The sequence below is a fragment of the Zeugodacus cucurbitae genome, chromosome Y, assembly GCF_028554725.1.
Source record: "Zeugodacus cucurbitae isolate PBARC_wt_2022May chromosome Y, idZeuCucr1.2, whole genome shotgun sequence".
NCBI lineage: Eukaryota > Metazoa > Arthropoda > Insecta > Diptera > Tephritidae > Zeugodacus > Zeugodacus cucurbitae.
In genome coordinates, this window is record NC_071673.1 from 10,048,341 (window position 1) to 10,073,082 (window position 24,742).

The 24,742-nt window shown below is 41.8% G+C and overlaps 2 non-coding genes and 1 pseudogene across 2 annotated transcripts; all 3 read right to left on the bottom strand.

Annotated features, from left to right (window-relative positions):
- Positions 1-225: 225 nt before the first annotated feature.
- LOC128923576 (large subunit ribosomal RNA) lies at positions 226-2,989 on the bottom strand (annotated as a pseudogene).
- Positions 2,990-3,442: 453 nt separating this feature from the next.
- Positions 3,443-3,621, bottom strand: LOC128923607 (5.8S ribosomal RNA). Its single transcript, XR_008472374.1, has one exon. It is a non-coding gene; the product is annotated as a 5.8S ribosomal RNA (ribosomal RNA).
- A 508-nt stretch (positions 3,622-4,129) lies between these two features.
- On the bottom strand, positions 4,130-6,119 carry LOC128923597 (small subunit ribosomal RNA). Its single transcript, XR_008472365.1, has one exon. It is a non-coding gene; the product is annotated as a small subunit ribosomal RNA (ribosomal RNA).
- Between the last annotated feature and the right edge of the window lie 18,623 nt (positions 6,120-24,742).

The window sequence follows — 24,742 nt, forward strand, 5'->3', positions numbered from 1 at the left end:
CGTATATATTAATATACTAATGCGTAAATATGTATGCAAATGCGCTAAAAAAACTACCACAAATCACAAACTAATACACAAATACTCAAAATGAATGTACTTACATCCAATGCTGAGGGCTCCCACACAAAAAATACCAATTCACACAAAATTCACGACACAGAAAACGCACAGAAACGAAAACACGTCTGAACAATCTGAAATTCTACAATCGAATGAGTAGATAGGGACATCTAAAGCCAATATTAACGTGAGTGAGTAGATAGGGACAGTAGGAATCTCGTTAATCCATTCATGCGCGTCACTAATTAGATGACGAGGCATTTGGCTACCTTAAGAGAGTCATAGTTACTCCCGCCGTTTACCCGCGCTTACTTGAATTTCTTCACTTTGACATTCAGAGCACTGGGCAGAAATCACATTGTGTCAACACCCGTTAGGGCCATCACAATGCTTTGTTTTAATTAGACAGTCGGATTCCCCAAGTCCGTGCCAGTTCTGAATTGATTGTTAATTGATAATCGTTATAATTAAATAAGAATATATATCTTGCGATATAATTCTTATAAAATTTTAGCAAGAAAGTTCCACAATTGGCTACGTAACTACTATCCGGGGAACAAGAACCGAAATTCTCTATTTACCCAGAACGAGTACATAAACCATGGTATTGCTTCCCAATCAAGCCCGACTATCTCAATCTTCAGAGCCAATCCTTATCACGAAGTTACGGATCTAATTTGCCGACTTCCCTTACCTACATTATTCTATCGACTAGAGACTCTTCACCTTGGAGACCAGCTGCGGATATTGGTACGGCCTGTTGAGAAGTTTGCGTAACCCCACCATAAATTTTCAAGGTCCGAGGAGAAAATATCGACACAACAGTAAATGTCATGCTCTTCTAGTCCATCTACCATATCTCTCTTCGAAAGACTTCCATGGTAGTACGACTATAAAACAGAAAAGAAAACTCTTCCGATACCTCTCGACGGCTTCTTTATGGTCGTTCCTGTTGCCAGGATGAGCACAAGGCCCATTTTTAATAACAAACGGATACTCAACAGGTTACGGAATTGGAACCGTATTCCCTTTCGTTCAAAATTATTCAAGTGTTTAATTACTATGAAGAAAACATAATAATATATATTCTCAACAATTCATTAAAACTTGAAAATTTTCGGCTTTCGCCTTGAACTTAGGACCGACTAACTCGTGATCAACCACTGTTCACACGAAACCCTTCTCCACTTCAGTCCTCCAAGGTCTCATTCGATTATTTGCTACTACCACCAAGATCTGTACCAATGGCGGCTCCATGCAGGCTTACGCCAAACACTTCTAAGCACACCATTGTACCCTCCTACTCACTAAAGTTTCAAAATTTATAATCCAACCGAAATTGTATTATAAATCATGTACTTTAGCGGTAATGTATAGGTATACAACTTAAGCGCCATCCATTTTAAGGGCTAGTTGCTTCGGCAGGTGAGTTGTTACACACTCCTTAGCGGATTACGACTTCCATGTCCACCGTCCTGCTGTTTTAAGCAACCAACGCCTTTCATGGTATCTGCATGAGTTGTTAATTTGGGCACCGTAACATTACGTTTGGTTCATCCCACAGCGCCAGTTCTGCTTACCAAAAGTGGCCCACTGGGCACATTATATCATAACCTCAACCTTCATATCAAGAAAGGTGAGGTTCTTACCCATTTAAAGTTTGAGAATAGGTTAAGGTCGTTTCGACCCTAAGGCCTCTAATCATTCGCTTTACCAGATAAGATTATTTTACATAATATTTAAATGCACCAGCTATCCTGAGGGAAACTTCGGAGGGAACCAGCTACTAGATGGTTCGATTGGTCTTTCGCCCCTATACTCAATTCTGACAATCGATTTGCACGTCAGAACTGTTTCGGTCTTCCATCAGGGTTTCCCCTGACTTCAACCTGATCAAGTATAGTTCACCATCTTTCGGGTCACAGCATATATGCTCAAGGTACGCTCCAGTTAGAGGTATAAATAATAATAAATTATCATTATACATAACTATATGGAACGCCCCGGGATTGAATTAATAGTAAAATATTTCACTAAAAATTAATCCCATTATATAAAAGTTAAGTTAATTTCGCCATTAGGTTTAATATAACCCAATGACTTGCACATATGTTAGACTCCTTGGTCCGTGTTTCAAGACGGGTCCCGAAGGTATCCTGAATCTTTCGCATTGTTAATCATATAAATGCATACAATTAATATTAAAATCAATGATAATAATATTATTGTAAAATTCAAAAGAATTTAAGCATTATATATGTAAAATCTATCAACACTTTATCAAATCATCAGTATTTATTCTATGTTAATAAGCTAAAAGCAAATTAATTTGAATAAACTTAACACCAATGATCTTTTGATAAATATTTTATTATGTTAATAGATTACAATGTCCTTATATGAAAAAAATGCACACTATTACTATAATATTATAAATATCACAGTTATAATGATGAATTTTTCATAATGGATATTCAGGTTCATCGGGCTTAACCTCTAAGCAGTTTCACGTACTATTTAACTCTCTATTCAGAGTTCTTTTCAACTTTCCCTCACGGTACTTGTTTACTATCGGTCTCATGGTTATATTTAGTTTTAGATGGAGTTTACCACCCACTTAGTGCTGCACTATCAAGCAACACGACTCTTTGGAAATATCTTTCTAGTAATCATTAACGTTATACGGGCCTGGCACCCTCTATGGGTAAATGGCCTCATTTAAGAAGGACTTAAATCGTTAATTTCTCATACTAGATATTAAGATATTCCATACACTGCATCTCACATTTGCCATATAGACAAAGTGACTTAGTGCTGAACTATTTTCTTTTCGCTCGCCGCTACTAAGAAAATCCTTGTTAGTTTCTTTTCCTCCCCTCATTAATATGCTTAAATTCAGGGGGTAGTCCCATATGAGTTGAGGTTGTATAAAAATATTTATATTTATTTTATATTTTAGCTTTTTGCTATTTTAAAGAAACATACATAATTATTTCTTAACACCAATATAATTTTCTTAATAATAAATATTCAATCTTTTCATCCCGTACTACTTACTTCATTATAACAACAATATTATTTTCTTGCTTTTTTACATTTAAGGCAATCCTAGAATAAAATAATATTTTATGCTAGACGTTCCTCTAAATGTATATATTATTTGAAATAATAATATTGAAATTTTATTGTTTTTGGGAATACTAAGATTCTTATTTATTATAAAATTTCGTTCAAATATGAGGTGTTCAAGAATATATTTTCTATATTTCTTTTTATGCTATTAATATTATGGATTGAAAAATACAATCCAGTAATATACCATGTGCTTAAATTCTTTTAATTGACTAAAAGAATAAGCAACTAATTTAGCATAGTCTTACAACCCTCAACCATATGTAGTCCAAGCAGCACTTTAAAATTAATTAAAGTACATAACAGCATGGACTGCAATATGCGTTCAAAATGTCGATGTTCATGTGTCCTGCAGTTCACACGATGACGCACAGTTAGCTGCGTTCTTCATCGACCCATGAGCCGAGTGATCCACCGCTTAGAGTGATAATTTTTTGTTTATTTTAATTTAACGTCAAGAGTTTTTAATTTATTGAAAGAATAACATTTCGTTTTCGTATATAATATATAAATTATTTTAAAACATCTTTCAATAAATTGTAATTTTCAACCCAAACATTTACAAGTTGCGCATGTCTTAGTCCAACAAAAACAGTAATTCCTTTTTTATTACATTTTATTTAATTTCTATATATTTTTAAGGAATTACACGTTAATGAGAACAAATTAACTTATCATTTATATTATTTTTATAAATAATAAGTACAACTATATATGTTTAAAGGTTTGTTGCGTTCAAATACAATGTATGCGATATAATTTTCATTATACTACAATACAAGGAGTAAAAAAAAAAGAAAAAAAAGAAAAACATTCAAATAAATGAATGAAAAGAAAAAAAAGAAAATAATTTTTCTTTTTTATTCTTTTTTTGTTTGTTTGTTTGTTTGTTTGTTTTTTTGTTTTTTTATAATATTTACGGATAGGAACACAATAATGATCCTTCCGCAGGTTCACCTACGGAAACCTTGTTACGACTTTTACTTCCTCTAAATAATCAAGTTCGGTCAACTTTTGCGAAACAACCGTGAAACACAAGGCGTCACAGTGATCACGTCCGGAGACCTCACTAAATAATTCAATCGGTAGTAGCGACGGGCGGTGTGTACAAAGGGCAGGGACGTAATCAATGCGAGTTAATGACTCACACTTACTGGGAATTCCAAGTTCATGTGAACAGTTTCAGTTCACAATCCCAAGCATGAAAGTGGTTCAGCGGTTTACCCGGACCTCTCGGTCTAGGAAATACACGTTGATACTTTCATTGTAGCGCGCGTGCAGCCCAGGACATCTAAGGGCATCACAGACCTGTTATTGCTCAATCTCGTTACTGCTAGACGCAATTTGTCCATTTAAGAAGCTAGTGTCCTTATAATGGGACAAACCAACAGGTACGGCTCCACTTATATAAACACATTCAAACACTTGCACATTCAAGATGAACTCATGAATGAAGGCTATATAAGCTTCAACACCATAATCCTGAAAGCATCTATTTAATATATTTGAGTCTCGTTCGTTATCGGAATTAACCAGACAAATCACTCCACGAACTAAGAACGGCCATGCACCACCACCCATAGATTCGAGAAAGAGCTATCAATCTGTCTTACACGCTTATGTTCGGACCTGGTAAGTTTTCCCGTGTTGAGTCAAATTAAGCCGCAGGCTCCACTCCTGGTGGTGCCCTTCCGTCAATTCCTTTAAGTTTCAGCTTTGCAACCATACTTCCCCCGGAGCCCAAAAGCTTTGGTTTCCCGGGAAGCGACTGAGAGAGCCATAGTAGTAGCTACACCCAATTGCTAGCTGGCATCGTTTATGGTTAGAACTAGGGCGGTATCTGATCGCCTTCGAACCTCTAACTTTCGTTCTTGATTAATGAAAACATCTTTGGCAAATGCTTTCGCTTAAGTTAGTCTTACGACGGTCCAAGAATTTCACCTCTCGCGTCGTAATACTAATGCCCCCAAACTGCTTCTATTAATCATTACCTCTTGATCTAAAAACCAATGAAAGTAGAACAGAGGTCTTATTTCATTATTCCATGCACAAAATATTCAGGCATTTGGAGCCTGCTTTAAGCACTCTAATTTGTTCAAAGTAATTGTACCGGCCCACAACAACACTCGATGAAGAGCACTGAAGCAGGTTTAAATAGGAGGAATATATAAAAAATACATTGTATTAATTACATATAAGAACTCCACCGGTAATACGCTTGCATACATAAGGTAATGTACATACCACAATTATAGCTGTACTACCCGTATGAAGCACAAATTCAACTACGAACGTTTTAACCGCAACAACTTTAATATACGCTATTGGAGCTGGAATTACCGCGGCTGCTGGCACCAGACTTGCCCTCCAATAGGTCCTTGTTAAAGGATTTAAAGTGTACTCATTCCAATTACAGGGCCTCGGATATGAGTCCTGTATTGTTATTTTTCGTCACTACCTCCCCGAACTGGGAGTGGGTAATTTACGCGCCTGCTGCCTTCCTTAGATGTGGTAGCCGTTTCTCAGGCTCCCTCTCCGGAATCGAACCCTGATTCCCCGTTACCCGTTGCAACCATGGTAGTCCTAGATACTACCATCAAAAGTTGATAGGGCAGACATTTGAAAGATCTGTCGTCGGTACGAGACCATACGATCTGCAAGTTATCTAGAGTTCAACCAATATAACGATCTTACGATCGCTTGGTTTTAGCCTAATAAAAGCACACGTTCCAAAAGGTCCGTGTTTATTTTGCATGTATTAGCTCTAGAATTACCACAGTTATCCAAGTAACTGTTAACGATCTATGGAACCATAACTGATATAATGAGCCTTTTGCGGTTTCACTTTTAATTTGTTTGTACTTAGACATGCATGGCTTAATCTTTGAGACAAGCATATAACTACTGGCAGGATCAACCAGAATAATATTTTTTATTCATTTATATAATATTTTTTATACTATATAAATTTTTATAATGATATTTTCAATATTTGAAAATTAAGTACACGACATATACACAATGCAAAGGAGAACGAAATCGCGACAATAAATAATTATGAAATTTCTTCTACTATGGTCGGATTAAATAATTTACTTCATGTCATTTAAATTTCATATTATTGTATTATTTATTGCGGTCTTATTCGGACTTTGAGACTGTGTATCTTATCGTGAGAAAGAATTTTCGTTCTCTATACATATATAATATAATTATTAATGTAAGGACGATGTTTCTTCTTGTATTTGTTAAACTTTCAAATAATATCATTTTTTATACATTTTACTTTATTTCAATGCATATAGTGTATATATCTTTTTTTAAGAGTATATACGTTTTTCTTTTGATTTGAAATTAATAATTTCAATTCAATTATTTTTCATTTTATTTCATATATGATATGAAAGTATTCGAGCGTAATAATATAAATATTTAACTTTATTGAATTTTATTCTTTACCCACATATATTTTATGTGAATAGAAGAACAAACCCCAAAAAAAGTTAAATTAAAAAAAAAACGACTACATTATGTTAGGTATAGAAGAATAATCTCAATTAATAACATTTCATTATTAACAAAATTATTTCTATTTAAACCAACTGTAGCAAACCAGGAATAAATTTTTTTGCTCTCATTTATATATTACACTTAAATACTTTTATAAATATATGAAAATAATTTTCATATAAGTACTAAGTATGCAATTTCATACAAGTATTAAAATTTTCATACAAGTACTAATGTTGAAGTTTCATACAACATATATGTTTTCTGCCACGTACACCTCACCAACCGGAAATCGTATGGAGAAAATCTTTTTAACCATATAAAAGTTTTAAATTCATATATATACAAGTAATTTATATCATTTTCTATGAGCATTATGCTTATAAGAAATATTACAACATCAAAAATAGCTTAACATTTATTTTTTTTTTTTAATTTTTTGTACTTATATGAAAATTATTTAGTTGTATGAATTCATACACTTAGTACTTATATGAGAATTAGTATCTATATGAAAATTAATTAGTATTTATATGAAATTTATTAAGTATCTATATGAAAATTATTTAGTATTTATATGAAAATTATTTACTTGTATGAATTCATAAACTTAGTATCTATATGAAAATTATTTAGTATTTATATGAAAATTTTTTACTTGTATGAATTCATAAACTTAGTATCTATATGAAAATTATTTAGTATTTATATGAAAATTTTTAACTTGTATGAATTCATTAACTTAGTATCTATATGAAAATTATTTAGTATTTATATGAAAATTTTTAACTTGTATGAATTCATTAACTTAGTATCTATATGAAAATTATTTAGTATTTATATGAAAATTTTTAACTTGTATGAATTCATTAACTTAGTATCTATATGAAAATTATTTAGTATTTATATGAAAATTTTTAACTTGTATGAATTCATTAACTTAGTATCTATATGAAAATTATTTAGTATTTATATGAAAATTTTTAACTTGTATGAATTCATTAACTTAGTATCTATATGAAAATTATTTAGTATTTATATGAAAATTTTTAACTTGTATGAATTCATTAACTTAGTATCTATATGAAAATTATTTAGTATTTATATGAAAATTATTTACTTGTATGAATTCATAAACTTAGTATCTATATGAAAATTATTTAGTATTTATATGAAAATTATTTACTTGTATGAATTCATAAACTTAGTATCTATATGAAAATTATTTAGTATTTATATGAAAATTATTTACTTGTATGAATTCATAAACTTAGTATCTATATGAAAATTATTTAGTATTTATATGAAAATTTTTAACTTGTATGAATTCATTAACTTAGTATCTATATGAAAATTATTTAGTATTTATATGAAAATTATTTACTTGTATGAATTCATAAACTTAGTATCTATATGAAAATTATTTAGTATTTATATGAAAATTTTTTACTTGTATGAATTCATAAACTTAGTATCTATATGAAAATTATTTAGTATTTATATGAAAATTTTTTACTTGTATGAATTCATAAACTTAGTATCTATATGAAAATTATTTAGTATTTATATGAAAATTTTTTACTTGTATGAATTCATAAACTTAGTATCTATATGAAAATTATTTAGTATTTATATGAAAATTTTTTACTTGTATGAATTCATAAACTTAGTATCTATATGAAAATTATTTAGTATTTATATGAAAATTTTTAACTTGTATGAATTCATTAACTTAGTATCTATATGGAAATTATTTAGTATTTATATGAAAATTTTTAACTTGTATGAATTCATTAACTTAGTATCTATATGAAAATTATTTAGTATTTATATGAAAATTTTTAACTTGTATGAATTCATTAACTTAGTATCTATATGAAAATTATTTAGTATTTATATGAAAATTTTTAACTTGTATGAATTCATTAACTTAGTATCTATATGAAAATTATTTAGTATTTATATGAAAATTTTTAACTTGTTTGAATTCATTAACTTAGTATCTATATGAAAATTATTTAGTATTTATATGAAAATTATTTACTTGTATGAATTCATAAACTTAGTATCTATATGAAAATTATTTAGTATTTATATGAAATTTTTTTACTTGTATGAACGTGGTTTCGGCGTTTTGGCTCTTTATATGTGGTTTCGGCTCTTCGCAAATAGGGACAGTAGGAATCTCCTGAATTCCTTTTTGCGCGTCACTAATAAGATGACGATGCATTTGGCTACGTAAATAAAATCATTTTTATGCCCGCCGTTTAACCAAATTTAGTTTTTTTTATATGCAAATATACGTTTTTTCGGCCTTTTGGCTCTTTATATGTGGTTTCGGCTCTTCGCAAATAGGGACAGTAGGAATCTCCTGAATTCCTTTTTGCGCGTCACTAATAAGATGACGATGCATTTGGCTACGTAAATAAAATCATTTTTATGCCCGCCGTTTAACCAAATTTAGTTTTTTTTATATGCAAATATACGTTTTTTCGGCCTTTTGGCTCTTTATATGTGGTTTCGGCTCTTCGCAAATAGGGACAGTAGGAATCTCCTGAATTCCTTTTTGCGCGTCACTAATAAGATGACGATGCATTTGGCTACGTAAATAAAATCATTTTTATGCCCGCCGTTTAACCAAATTTAGTTTTTTTTATATGCAAATATACGTTTTTTCGGCCTTTTGGCTCTTTATATGTGGTTTCGGCTCTTCGCAAATAGGGACAGTAGGAATCTCCTGAATTCCTTTTTGCGCGTCACTAATAAGATGACGATGCATTTGGCTACGTAAATAAAATCATTTTTATGCCCGCCGTTTAACCAAATTTAGTTTTTTTTTATATGCAAATATACGTTTTTTCGGCCTTTTGGCTCTTTATATGTGGTTTCGGCTCTTCGCAAATAGGGACAGTAGGAATCTCCTGAATTCCTTTTTGCGCGTCACTAATAAGATGACGATGCATTTGGCTACGTAAATAAAATCATTTTTATGCCCGCCGTTTAACCAAATTTAGTTTTTTTTATATGCAAATATACGTGGTTTCGGCGTTTTGGCTCTTTATATGTGGTTTCGGCTCTTCGCAAATAGGGACAGTAGGAATCTCCTGAATTCCTTTTTGCGCGTCACTAATAAGATGACGATGCATTTGGCTACGTAAATAAAATCATTTTTATGCCCGCCGTTTAACCAAATTTAGTTTTTTTTATATGCAAATATACGTTTTTTCGGCCTTTTGGCTCTTTATATGTGGTTTCGGCTCTTCGCAAATAGGGACAGATGTGGATTTGTTTTAACGTATGTACCTGCCTGTGAAGGCCTTACCATACGTGTATTCAAAAACACAAATGGATTAATACAATGCGTCAATCAGCGCCCTGTATTTGTAGCTATGCACACTTCCAGTACCAATTGGCGTGTGGTATGGACACACTTATGCCACCTTGGTAGGGCCGAGGCCCATCTAAAACCTCTGCCGTACTTTGGGTCCGGCACCCGGTTGGTTGCAACACCACACCGAGAAGCCAAAAGCCCTCTGCCTGCATTTAGGTTTAGAAACCACAGCCACCACGATACTCCCCGAAGGGCCGTAACCCAACGAGCAGGCGGAAACCGAAGCCTCCTGGGCTCCTGCTCCCCGTGGCACCGAGTTTAAGTCTCTGGTAAGACTTTGTAGCCGAAGCTACTTCCAGTTGAGCCTTTCCATACTGCTCTGCACTGGTAGGCAATTGTGGCTTGAACACAATTGCCCTTTTTGAAAGGAGTGACCAATTCCTTTTTGGAAAAAGCTAAATCAAAAAGATAACATAATTCCGTTCAAGCCATGAAATATATTATCTAGCACGTATAGATAACAGTCTGAGTATCAGCCATTATCATCAGCCTGTTATCTATTTGTGCATGTTTGGATTTTAGTCGCCTTTTACGACAGGCATACCTTACCTCGGGCATATTCTCGATCCAAACCCGCAGGACCTGATGGGATTTTAGTCGCCTCTTACGACAGGCATGCCTTACCTCGGGTATATTCTATACCCGTACCCGCAGGGTAGCAAATAGGGACAGTAGGAATCTCCTGAATTCCTTTTTGCGCGTCACTAATAAGATGACGATGCATTTGGCTACGTAAATAAAATCATTTTTATGCCCGCCGTTTAACCAAATTTAGTTTTTTTTATATGCAAATATACGTGGTTTCGGCGTTTTGGCTCTTTATATGTGGTTTCGGCTCTTCGCAAATAGGGACAGTAGGAATCTCCTGAATTCCTTTTTGCGCGTCACTAATAAGATGACGATGCATTTGGCTACGTAAATAAAATCATTTTTATGCCCGCCGTTTAACCAAACTTAGTTTTTTTTATATGCATTGGCTCTTTATATGTGGTTTCGGCCCTTCGCAAATAGGGACAACGTCCGGTGTGTTTTTGCGTGAGTACCTGCCGATGACGGCCTTATCTCACGGTGCTCTGACGCACAGCGGATCAATAAAATGCGATGATCAGCGCCCCGAATAATGCTTAGCATTATTCAATAATTATTGAATGATTATTGAATAATGCTAAGCATTATTCGGTACCAATTGGCAGTGTGGAATTGACACACTAACCACCTTGGTGGGGTTCGAGGCCTATCTAAAACCTCTGCCGTACTTTGGGTCCGGCACCCGGTTGCAGTGCAACTCCACATTGAGTGATCAAAACACTCTCCCCGCATTCGGGTATTAAACCACAACCACCACGATACTCCCCGAGGGGCCAGTCCGCATGAGTAGGTTGGAGCGAACTCCAAGGGCTCCTACTCCCCGTGGTACCAGAATTAAGTCTCCGGTCAGACCTCGTAGTTGAAAACTACTACCAGTTGAGCTACCATACTGCTCCGGACTGGTGACCATTTAAGTTGTTGGTATAAAAATTATACCTCCTCCACCCGATTTTCAACTAATTGCCTACGCCGACTGAACAAAACACGTGCAAACCTATTAAACGACCCTAAATGTTCGGCATTCCGACTATCCGAGAGCACACCACTAACATCTAGCTGTCCATCAGTCCAGCTAATCCCCATACCCCCAAGATCCCTAATGTCCGAGTACATCGGGCATTCCGCTATGATATGCATCCAGTCCTCAGAGTGTGCCCCACATATACACTCCGGACTTCCGGAAAGGTTCCTTTGATGCAAAAATGCATTCAAAGGTCCATGCCCGGTAAGCAAGAAACCCAGACTCATACAGAATCTGAAGTCTGGGTTTTCCTCTACAAACCTAACATCCCGAATGTACTCGTAGGTCACCCGACCGCTAGGGCTATTGTCCCAACGGTCTTGCCACCTACTCCTAACGCTATCATATAGAAGCCTTTTGCTCCTTAGATAGCCCTCCCTCGCAACATCCTCATCGGAAATCCAATTCGACAGCAATGAGACACTTAAGCCTCTTCTTAACCTAAATGCAACAGCACGCTGTATAACAATCAGGTCAAGAGGAGGCGCACCTAACAACACCTGCAACGCATCTGTAGAAATTGTGCGACATACAGGCAAACAGGCAAGCATCAAACAACGTTGTATGGAAAGAAGTTTTTGGCGACCCCTGACCTTTGATGCTAATTCCCACCATATAGCGGCTCCATATGTGGCACAGGCCACAAATAAGCCACTATATATAGTGCGAACCGCACGACGTCCGAGACCCCAATCACTCCTTAACACGCGCTTGATCTTGCCGGCAATTCCTAACAATCGCTCCTCCACGTAAACCAAGTGAGGGTTGAAACACATCCTTTCGCCGATGGTCAATCCCAGATATTTGACTTGCGTCACATACCTGATATTGACCCCATTCATTCGGATAATCGGTGGACGAGCCGATGACAGTATGCCTTTCAAGAGCATTGTCACCGTCTTGTCAATCGATACGTCAACCCCCACACCTATACCCCAATTGTGAACAATTCCTAACAGTCGTTCACCCTTTCGTTCTAACTCCAATCGTGAACGACCGTCAACTAGGAGCAGAAGGTCGTCTGCATATGCACAACAACCACAAAGCGTTTCAAGTTGGCCAAGCAGAGAGTCCATCATTAGGTTCCAAATATATGGACCACAGATGGATCCCTGTGGGCAGCCCCGTTCTACCCTAATGTCCGCGCTACCATTCATTCCTACGATAGAGGCTTTTCTGTCCGAAAAGTAGCTCTTCCAGAGACTAATTTCCGGACAGCCAAGTTCCTCCAATCGTTGAATCACGCGATCCCAGATTAGGTGATCGAATGCCCCCTTGAAATCGACAAATATGCCAAGGACATATTTATTGGCATTCTCCCGGACAGCACGCTGAACATACATCCAGGCGTCCTCTACACTACGTCCCTTCCTAAAGCCATACTGCCTATCCGACCTCAATTCCCTCGTTAGCTCCTGAAGCCGTTCCACCATAACCCTCTCCAGTACTTTACCCAGCACTGGAAGAAGACTGATGCCCCGATAAGATCGTGGATCACTCCTAATCTTATCAGGTGACTTCAGGAGAGGAACAACCCTAGCACTTTTCCACTCACGTGGAAAATACCCCTCACAAATGCACTTATCGTAAATGACCTCCAAGTATTCCGGAATGAACTTCCACAAGCTTTTGCACAACTCTCCGTTCAAACCATCAAGACCTGGGGACCGTTTAGACCTAACCAGGCTAAAGGCATATCCCAACTCCCCATCATCAAGTGGAGGAACCGGTACCTCTTGTGCGAGAGGTGCCAGCTCCTCAGCGCTAGGAAAGAACGCTCCTAACAGAACCCCTGCACACTCACTCCATGTTGATAACACAGTGTCATCAACACGAAGAGAAGTGATGTCCTCCCTCCTACGACCCCTACAAATCCTTAAGACCTGACCCCAGGGGTCATCCCTATGCTCATTAACGAACCCCCTCCACTCCTCTTCTTTGATTTTAATTAGCATGGCCTTATACTCATGCATCGCACAACTAAAATCGTTCCTAATCTGGGCCAACCTATCCGAATTTGACCGCCGAGCGCGTTGAAACTTCCGTCTCAATCGCCGGACAGCCCTCCTCTTCAGGGTTAATTCCTGCGTCCACCATTTTATTTTCCTAACCCTAAAGTCCTTATATTTCTTCAACAACCTATCGTTCACTCCCCAGACCAATTCGTACAACCGAGCAATTTGCTCGTCCACCCCCAGATTTTCAAACTCACTAAGCGGTATGTCCAATACCGCTTCCCTAACACACTGTCCATATTGGTTCAAGTCGATACCAGAGGTACGCCATCGCCGCAATGGACTTGCATACGTCGAGGGAGGGGAATTAGGAGTAACCATAATTTTAATCAAATTATGATCGCTCAATCCCCACCCTCCCATAATCTCCCACCTAAAACTGAACGCCCTATTTGCTGCCTCATTGATCAAGGACACGTCAATGTCGCTCCCCCCTCTAGGACCATGAAATGTGTACCACTCGCTTGGCTCATTTAGGATGTGGAGGCTGTTAGCAGCCATCCATTCGCTTAATGCCCGACCCCGAATGTGGCTCCGATATCTGTGCGCCCATCGAGAAAACTTGCTAAACCACATCGAGGACGTGGCATTCGCATCCATCCCTAGGATAAATGGGCTACCACTCGCAAGGAGTAGTAGGTTATCCATGTATCGCAGATAAGGCTCTATAGGTTCCCTAAACTTACAATACATGCTAGCAACAATCAGTCTACCGAACCCCCCCTCTACAGAAACACATACACCCTCTTGTGACGAATCCAAAACTATGCAGTCATAGCTTGGGTCAGTCACAACTATTGCAGCATTACACCTAAGGTCCGTGTAGACCCTGAAACCCCCAGGAAGACCACTTACCATTCCAAAATTGGTGGCGTATGGCTCCTGGAGTAAGGCGATGCTGCACCCAGCCTCTATCATGCAACTCCCTAACTCGCACATAACTGCATAAGAATTCTGGCAATTTAATTGAAAAATCTCACCCATTAATGTCTGGCGAGAGCACGTCCGACAACCCCACAGTAAATCGGACAGGCAGCCGACATCATGAGATGTCCAGCTGGCCTTCCTTTAAATGCACAGTTGCGACAATGGGGGGCATTGACGCAACTGGCAGCCTTGTGGCCCTCCTGACCACACCTCCGACAGACGTCGGTCTTGGCCCTGCATTCTGCCACTCGGTGATCAAAACCCATGCACCGGAAGCAGCCGGTCACGGGACTATCCGCGCGGACACGGAAGGAGAACCACTTGACGTAGCACCTACCCGCATCCAGGAGGGTGGACATTAGTTTGTCCGTACCCTCTAGGACAACATTTGTCCTGCCATCAGTCGCCACCTTCCAGGGGCGACTGACCATCCTCACGTCCGTCTTTTTGGACTCCGGGCTGAACTCCCGAAGGTTCAGCCGAAACAGCTCCTCCATGAATTCTTCATGGGATATTTCCGTGTGTACTCCCTGTACCACGACCCTGGGCCCCAACTTTTTATTGACGCTAACGTCCAACCCTACCTCACCGAATTTGGCGTTGCTCGCCACTTTCTCCCTCTCAGCAACAGAGGGAGTGCGTATCACTACGCCACCCCCCTTTATTGTCTTCACGTCATGGACGCGAACACCCAGTGAAGGACCCACCTCCTTAACAACCTTATTTATGACTTCCTTTGAGGAAGTCACAGGAGCCTTGCTCCTCACCACAACCGACCAGGTTTCTACTGGTTTCCTCACCGTCGGCGCAATTGCCTCCAGCACGGGTGCTGGAGGGGCAGGCGCCGAGGGAGCAGCAGCAGCCGCCCCTGCTGTGCTCCGAGGGACGGAAGATGTCCCAATGCCACCCTTCAAACCCTCAATTTGCCCACGAAGATGAGCATTTTCCGTCAGGACACTCATAAGAATCTCCTCATATTTAGAGGCGATCCCTACGAGTTCCTTCATCGTTGTGACTTCGAGGCTTTTCGCCCCGAACACAACCTCGTTCAACTGGGCTGTTACGGCTTTCATCGCCGTAACATGACCCTCACCCCCAATAGCACCCCCTTTACCCCCTTGCTGCCCCCTACCTTGTTGTCCGGGCAACCTTTCCTGCCTCCATTGGCTCCTTCCTTCGCCGCAACCTTTACTCCTACGGCTGCTTTCGTAGCAACCGTATCCAGCTTCTGGAGTATCCCATCTGATCCGCTCTCGCCTGAATTCGCCTGTGGTGGCGAACCTAGTCGCGCCTTCCTCTTGGGTGGGGGCCGTAAGGGTTGCCCCACTCCGTCCTCGTCCGTCGATGACTCCACCTGGACCATTGAAGGCCCGGAGTCTTCGCTCTCCGCTGGGGCTTTTGCCCCTCTCCTCCGTGGTGGAGGCATTTCTCCTACACAACACTCACGCACAATACAGACAACCGCACTTCCACTACCTGCACTGTACACAATGGTTTGTTATGGCAGATGCCGCTAACTACGCGCACTGCTGGGAAATCCCACACTTTGTTCACTAATCCACACACTAGTTAATGGCCTAAGCCGCTATCCTTACACACTTTTGGGAATACACACGATGTGTATAATCCCTCACGTACCTGCTCACTGTGTCTATTTTCACAACAGGCTACCGACAGACCGGAAAAACCGAAAAATTTTTATCACTTTCAGAAACACTGAAAAATACTTAAAAATCGCTTTTAAAAACTCGCAATGATGCGCAAACACGTCCGTTCACTTCGAGGTTCTACAAACAACTGAGTAGATAGGGACATCTAAAGCCAATATTAACGTGAGTACCTGCCGACGACGGCCTTACCTCACGGTGCTCAAAAGCACAGCGGATCAAATCAATGCGATGATCAGCGCCCCGAAAAATGCAATGCATTATTCAGTACCAATTGGCGTGTGGAATGGACACACTAAACACCTTGGTGAGGTTCGAGGCCTATCTAAAACCTCTGCCGTACTTTGGGTCCGGCACCCGGTTGCAATGCAACTCCACATTGAGTGACAAATATCACTCTCCCCGCATTCGGGTATTAAACCACAACCACCACGATACTCCCCGAGGGGCCAGTCCGCACGAGTAGGTTGGAGCGAACTCCAAGGGCTCCTACTCCCCGTGGTACCAGAATTAAGTCTCCGGTCAGACCTCGTAGTTGAAACTACTACCAGTTGAGCTTCCATACTGCTCTGGACTGGTGACCAGGGGTTGGACCCCATTCTCTCATCCAATACACACACAATACACACACCATTCACACAAAGAAACTATACTTAGTTTCCAGCTAATTGTCTTCGCCGCTTAAACACCTCACGCGCAAACACACCAAATAATTCTAATCGTTCGGCATCCCAACTAGTGGAGATCACACCACTAACATCTAACCGTCCATCAGTCCAACTAATCCCCATACCCCCAAGGTCCCTAATGTCCGAGTACATCGGGCATTCAGCAATAACATGCACCCAATCCTCAACACGCGCTCCACACATACATTCCATTCCATCAGAGAGGCGCCTCTGATGCAAAAAAGCATTTAAAGGCCCATGCCCCGTAAGTAGGAAACCCAGACTCAGACAGAATCTGAAATCTGGGTTTTCCCCAACAAACCCAACATCCCGAATGTACTCATAAGTCACACGACCGTTAGGACTATTATCCCAACGGTCTTGCCACCTACTCCTAACCCTGTCATCTAGAAGCCTCTTGCTTCCTAGATATCCCAACCTCTCCACATCATCGTCAGAAATCCATTCATTCCGCAGCAATAACACACTCAAACCCCTCCTCAACCTGAAAGAAACAGCACGCTGTAAAACAATCAGGTCAAGAGGGGGCACACCCAATAAAACCTGCAACGCATCCGTAGAAACGGTGCGACATACAGGCAAACAGGCAAGCATCATGCAACGCTGTATAGAAAGAAGTTTTCGATGACCCGAAACCATCGTAGCCACCTTCCACCATATAGGAGATCCATAAGTGGCACAGGCCACAAACAAACCTCGATATATGGAGCGAACAGCACGACGCCCGAGACCCCAATCACTCCGTAAAACGCGCCTGACACTACCAACAATCGCCTGCAGCCGCCGCTTCACATTCACTAAGTGTGGAGTAAAACACATTCTTTCACTCATGGTCAACCCTAGATATTTGACTTGCGTCACATACCTGATGCTGACCCCATTCACACGGACAACCGGTGGACGCCCCGGTGACAGTCTACCCTTTAAGAGCGTTGTCACCGTTTTATCCATCGATATGTCAACCCCCACACCCACACCCCAATTATGAGCAATCTCCAACAATTGCCCTCCTACCCTTTCAATCTCAGACCTCGAACAGCCTTCAACTAAAAGAAGCAGGTCATCCGCATACGCACAACACCTGCAGAGGGGTTCGAGCTGCCCAAGCAGTGAGTCCATCATGAGGTTCCAAATATATGGACCACAGATGGATCCCTGCGGGCAGCCACGAACCACTCCAATCTCCACACTCCCATTCATACCAACGATAGAGGCTTTCCTGTCCGAAAAGAAGCTCCGCCAGAGACTAATTTCCGAACAGTTAAGTTCCTCTAGCCGTTGAATCACACGATCCCAGATTAGGTAATCAAACGCCCCCTTGAAGTCAACAAATATGCCAAGGACATATTTGTTGGTATTCTCCCTCACAGCATTCTGAACATACATCCAGGCATCTTCTACACTGCGTCCTTTCCTGAACCCATACTGCCTATTCGACCTCAAATCCCGCGTTAGCTCCTGAAGCCGTTCCACCATAACTCTTGCCAGCACTTTTCCAAGCACTGGAAGGAGACTGATGCCCCGATAAGAACGAGGATCACTCCTGATCTTATCAGGAGACTTCAGGAGAGGAACAACCCTGGCACTTTTCCACTCACGTGGAAAATATCCCTCACAAATGCACTTATCATAAATGACCTCCAAGTATTCCGGAATGAACTTCCACAAGCATTTGCACATCTCTCCGTTCAGACCATCAAAACCTGGAGACCGTTTAGACCTGACCAGGCCAAAGGCATATCCCAGCTCCCCATCATCTAATGGAGGAACAGGTACCTCATGTGCATGGGGTGCCTGAACCTCAGCCCTGGGAAAGAACGCTCCTAACAGAACCCCAGCACACTCTCTCCACGTTGATAACACAGTGTCACCAACACGAAGAGAGGTGATATCCTCCCTCTTACGACCCCTGCAGATCTTATAGACCTGACCCCAGGGGTCATCCCTATTGTCATTCACAAAACTCCTCCACTCTTCTTCTTTAATTTTCACAATCATATCTTTATATTCATTCATCGCACAACTCAAATCATACCTAAACTGGGACAGCCTGTCAGAATTGAACCGCCGAGCACGTTGAAACTTTCGTCTCAACCGCCGGACAGTCCTCCTCTTCAAGGTTAACTCATGCGTCCACCACTTAATTTTTCTAATCCTAAAACTTCCACACTTCCTGAACAATCTGTCATTCACACCCCACACCAACTCACACAGCCGAGCAATTTGCTCATCCACTTCCAGATCATCAAACACTCTAAGCGGTATTTCTAACACCGCTTCCCTTACACTCTGTCCATATCGGTTCCAGTCAATACCAGAGGTACGCCATCGCCGCAATGGACTCACACACACCAAAGGAGGGGAACGAGGAGCAACCACAATTTGGATCAAATTATGATCACTCAGACCCCACCCTCCTCTAACCTCCCACTTAAAATCAAACACTGTACTTGCTGCCTCATTCATAAGCGTCACGTCAATATCACTCACACCCCTAGGCCCATCAAACGTATACCACTCACTCGGCTCATTCAGAATGTGAAGGCCCTTAGCCAACACCCATTCATTCATTACCTCGCCTCGAACGTGGCTTTGATATCCAGACGAATGTCTAGATACCTTACTAAACCACATCGAGGACGAGGCATTCGCATCCAACCCTAGGACTAATGGGCTACCACTCGCCAGAAGTAGTAACTTATCCATATAGCCCAGGTAGGGCTCTAGGGGCTCGCTAAATTTGCAATACAAACTAGCGACAATCATTCTACCGAACTCCCCCTCTATAGACACACACACCCCCTGTTGTGACGAATCCAAGACTACACAATCGTAGCCAGAAGCATTAACCCCAAGGTCCGTAAAGACCCTAAAACCTCCAGGAAGACCCCGAACCACACCATTGGTGGCGTAAGGCTCCTGAAGTAAGGCAATGCCACACCCCCCCTCAATCATATAACCCCCCAACTCACACATAACGGCATACGACCCCTGACAATTAAGCTGAAAAACCCCCCCCATCAGTGTCTGGAGAGGGCACGCTCAACAACGCCACAGTAAATCGGGCAAACAGCTGACATCATAAGATGCCCAGCTGGCCTACCCTTAAATGCACAGTTGCGACAATGAGGGGCATTACCACAACCGGCAGCTCTATGTCCTTCTTGACCGCACCGCCTACAAACATCTGATTTGGCCCTACACTCAGCCACTCTATGGTCAAAACCCATACACCGGAAGCAGCCAGCAACTGGGCTATCCGGTCGAACCCTGAAGGAGAACCACTTTATGTAGCACCTTCCCGCCTCCAAAAGGGCGGACATTAATTTGTCCGACCCCTCAAGGACAACGTTGGTGCTACCATCAGCAGCCACCTTCCAGGGCCGACTGACCATCCGCACATCTGACTTTCGTGCCTCAGGGCTGATGTCCTGAAGGTTCAACCGAAAGAGCTCCTCCATGAAGTCATCATGGGAGATTTCGGTGTGAACCCCCTGAACCACAACCCGCGGACCCAACTTCCGGTTCACACTCACATCCAACCCCACCTCCCCGAACTTGGCATTATTCGCCACCTTTTCCCTCTCTAAAACAGAGGGGGTGCGAATAACCACCCCACCACCCTTAATCGGCTTCACCTCGTGTACACGCACTCCGAGGGAAGGTCCCACCTCCTTCACGACCTTCTTAATCACCTCCTTAGAGGAGGTGGTAGGGGCCTTGCTTCTCACCACCACCGACCAAGTCTCAACCGGCTTCGGCAATGCCGGAGCAATCGCCTCCAACACTGGCGCTGGAGGCGCACGCACCGACTCAGCCGGAGCCAAACCCACAACCGACCTCTTCGATTGGGGAATAGATCCCCCACAACCCCCCCTGAGAGCGTCAACCTGACCGCGAAGATGGGCATTCTCGGTTACTACCGTCATCAGAAGCGCCTCGTACTTCGAGGCAAGCTCCATCAGCCCCTTCGCAGTAGTGACCTCAAAGTCTACAACCCCAAACACCAATGCGTTTAATTCCGCCGTCACTGCCTTCATGGCAGCAACATGGCTAATAGCGCCTCCCCCAACCACACCACCATTTTCTCCTCCCTCCTTAACAGCGCTAACAGGACACTCCTTTGCAGAAGTACCCTTAATGCGCTTCTTCCCCTTAATCCTTACTACACCTCCACGCTTGCTAACAATAGGGTGGACAACCACTTCTTCAGCGGTGTCACCCATATCAGCACAACTACTCCCATCCCCTAACATCACCAACGATGGCGATCCTATCCTAACCTTCCTACGCGGCGGGGACCCAACCGAAGGTCCAGTACCTTCATCAGCCGACGAGGTCTCCACTGCTAACGCTAGCTCTTTCCCCTCATTCCCAGCAGGGTGCTTAGCCCTTCTCCTCCGTGAGGGAAGCATTTCTACTTCCGGCCTTTCACCAGGCAGGCTGATCCGCCGGCAAAACACTGACACAGAAGCCACTCGACCAGACAAGACTTGGAACAGCTGCTCTCAAGACACGTGTGACTGAACGCACTGAAGGAACTAACTATAAGAATAGAATCGTCCAGTAGCTGCTACCACCTAAGCAGTCGATTATTGCGAAATCGCAAGGGCACAACCCACAACTCCAGCCAACGGTCTGGAACTGGTCACCCAATAAACCGCCGGACAGAACAAAGTCCCCGTAACGGCTCCAAGCCAACCGATGTGGAGCTGAACCAAATCGCACTGTAGGTCAAAGGTTAACAGCTACGAACGCAGTCTAAACAAAAATCAGCACCTTCAACACTCGGACAGACACCGGCACCCTTTGAGCAAAACCTGCCCAATCCCCCCGGAAACAAGTGGCAACTCAGTACCAGACACTCGACACAACACTCACTGGCAGAAAAACCAAAAAGCAGAAAAACAACAAACACAGAAAACACTGAGACTCTATGAGAGTCAGCACCCACGCTAACAATGTGGGTAAACCACGTAAACCCCAAAAGGTACTACCTAACACGCGCCTACACTCACAAAACTACTGTGCTCAAAAACACCTGTGCTCGAAAACACCTGTGCTCGAAAACAACTGTGCTCGAAAACAACTGTGCTCAAAAACACCTGTGCTCGAAAACACCTATGCTCAAAAACACCTGTGCACGAAATCACCTGTGCTCAAAAAACACCTGTGCTCAAAAAACAACAAACGAAAAACAAATTACGTCACACAAAAAACACTTGCTCAAACAAATTTTCTTTTCACAAACACAAATTCAAATTTCCAAAAATACACTCAACTACACGTATATAAATAAACACCTGCCGCAATGTAAAAATTTTCACAAGCCAGCTATGATATGCACACACAAACTAACAAATGAGAAAATATACATACAATTGTATATATATTCAAACACTTGCAGTAATGTAAAAATACACAAAGCCAACTACAGAAAAAGTATACACGTACTGACAAACTTTATCTACACATACAATCGAACATATATTGAAAATGAAAATTTTTTATGAAAAACACACATATATACACACACGTATATATTAATATACTAATGCGTAAATATGTATGCAAATGCGCTAAAAAAACTACCACAAATCACAAACTAATACACAAATACTCAAAATGAATGTACTTACATCCAATGCTGAGGGCTCCCACACAAAAAATACCAATTCACACAAAATTCACGACACAGAAAACGCACAGAAACGAAAACACGTCTGAACAATCTGAAATTCTACAATCGAATGAGTAGATAGGGACATCTAAAGCCAATATTAACGTGAGTACCTGCCGACGACGGCCTTACCTCACGGTGCTCAAAAGCACAGCGGATCAAATCAATGCGATGATCAGCGCCCCGAAAAATGCAATGCATTATTCAGTACCAATTGGCGTGTGGAATGGACACACTAACCACCTTGGTGAGGTTCGAGGCCTATCTAAAACCTCTGCCGTACTTTGGGTCCGGCACCCGGTTGCAATGCAACTCCACATTGAGTGACAAATATCACTCTCCCCGCATTCGGGTATTAAACCACAACCACCACGATACTCCCCGAGGGGCCAGTCCGCACGAGTAGGTTGGAGCAAACTCCAAGGGCTCCTACTCCCCGTGGTACCAGAATTAAGTCTCCGGTCAGACCTCGTAGTTGAAACTACTACCAGTTGAGCTTCCATACTGCTCTGGACTGGTGACCAGGGGTTGGACCCCATTCTCTCATCCAATACACACACAATACACACACCATTCACACAAAGAAACTATACTTAGTTTCCAGCTAATTGTCTTCGCCGCTTAAACACCTCACGCGCAAACACACCAAATAATTCTAATCGTTCGGCATCCCAACTAGTGGAGATCACACCACTAACATCTAACCGTCCATCAGTCCAACTAATCCCCATACCCCCAAGGTCCCTAATGTCCGAGTACATCGGGCATTCAGCAATAACATGCACCCAATCCTCAACACGCGCCCCACACATACATTCCATTCTATCAGAGAGGCGCCTCTGATCCAAAAAAGCATTCAAAGGCCCATGCCCCGTAAGTAGGAAACCCAGACTCAAACAGAATCTGAAATCTGGGTTTTCCCCAACAAACCCAACATCCCGAATGTACTCATAAGTCACACGACCGTTAGGACTATTATCCCAACGGTCTTGCCACCTACTCCTAACCCTGTCATCTAGAAGCCTCTTGCTTCCTAGATATCCCAACCTCTCCACATCATCGTCAGAAATCCATTCATTCCGCAGCAATAACACACTCAAACCCCTCCTCAACCTGAAAGAAACAGCACGCTGTAAAACAATCAGGTCAAGAGGGGGCACACCCAATAAAACCTGCAACGCATCCGTAGAAACGGTGCGACATACAGGCAAACAGGCAAGCATCATGCAACGCTGTATAGAAAGAAGTTTTCGATGACCCGAAACCATCGTAGCCACCTTCCACCATATAGGAGATCCATAAGTGGCACAGGCCACAAACAAACCTCGATATATGGAGCGAACAGCACGACGCCCGAGACCCCAATCACTCCGTAAAACGCGCCTGACACTACCAACAATCGCCTGCAGCCGCCGCTTCACATTCACTAAGTGTGGAGTAAAACACATTCTTTCACTCATGGTCAACCCTAGATATTTGACTTGCGTCACATACCTGATGCTGACCCCATTCACACGGACAACCGGTGGACGCCCCGGTGACAGTCTACCCTTTAAGAGCGTTGTCACCGTTTTATCCATCGATATGTCAACCCCCACACCCACACCCCAATTATGAGCAATCTCCAACAATTGCCCTCCTACCCTTTCAATCTCAGACCTCGAACAGCCTTCAACTAAAAGAAGCAGGTCATCCGCATACGCACAACACCTGCAGAGGGGTTCGAGCTGCCCAAGCAGTGAGTCCATCATGAGGTTCCAAATATATGGACCACAGATGGATCCCTGCGGGCAGCCACGAACCACTCCAATCTCCACACTCCCATTCATACCAACGATAGAGGCTTTCCTGTCCGAAAAGAAGCTCCGCCAGAGACTAATTTCCGAACAGTTAAGTTCCTCTAGCCGTTGAATCACACGATCCCAGATTAGGTAATCAAACGCCCCCTTGAAGTCAACAAATATGCCAAGGACATATTTGTTGGTATTCTCCCTCACAGCATTCTGAACATACATCCAGGCATCTTCTACACTGCGTCCTTTCCTGAACCCATACTGCC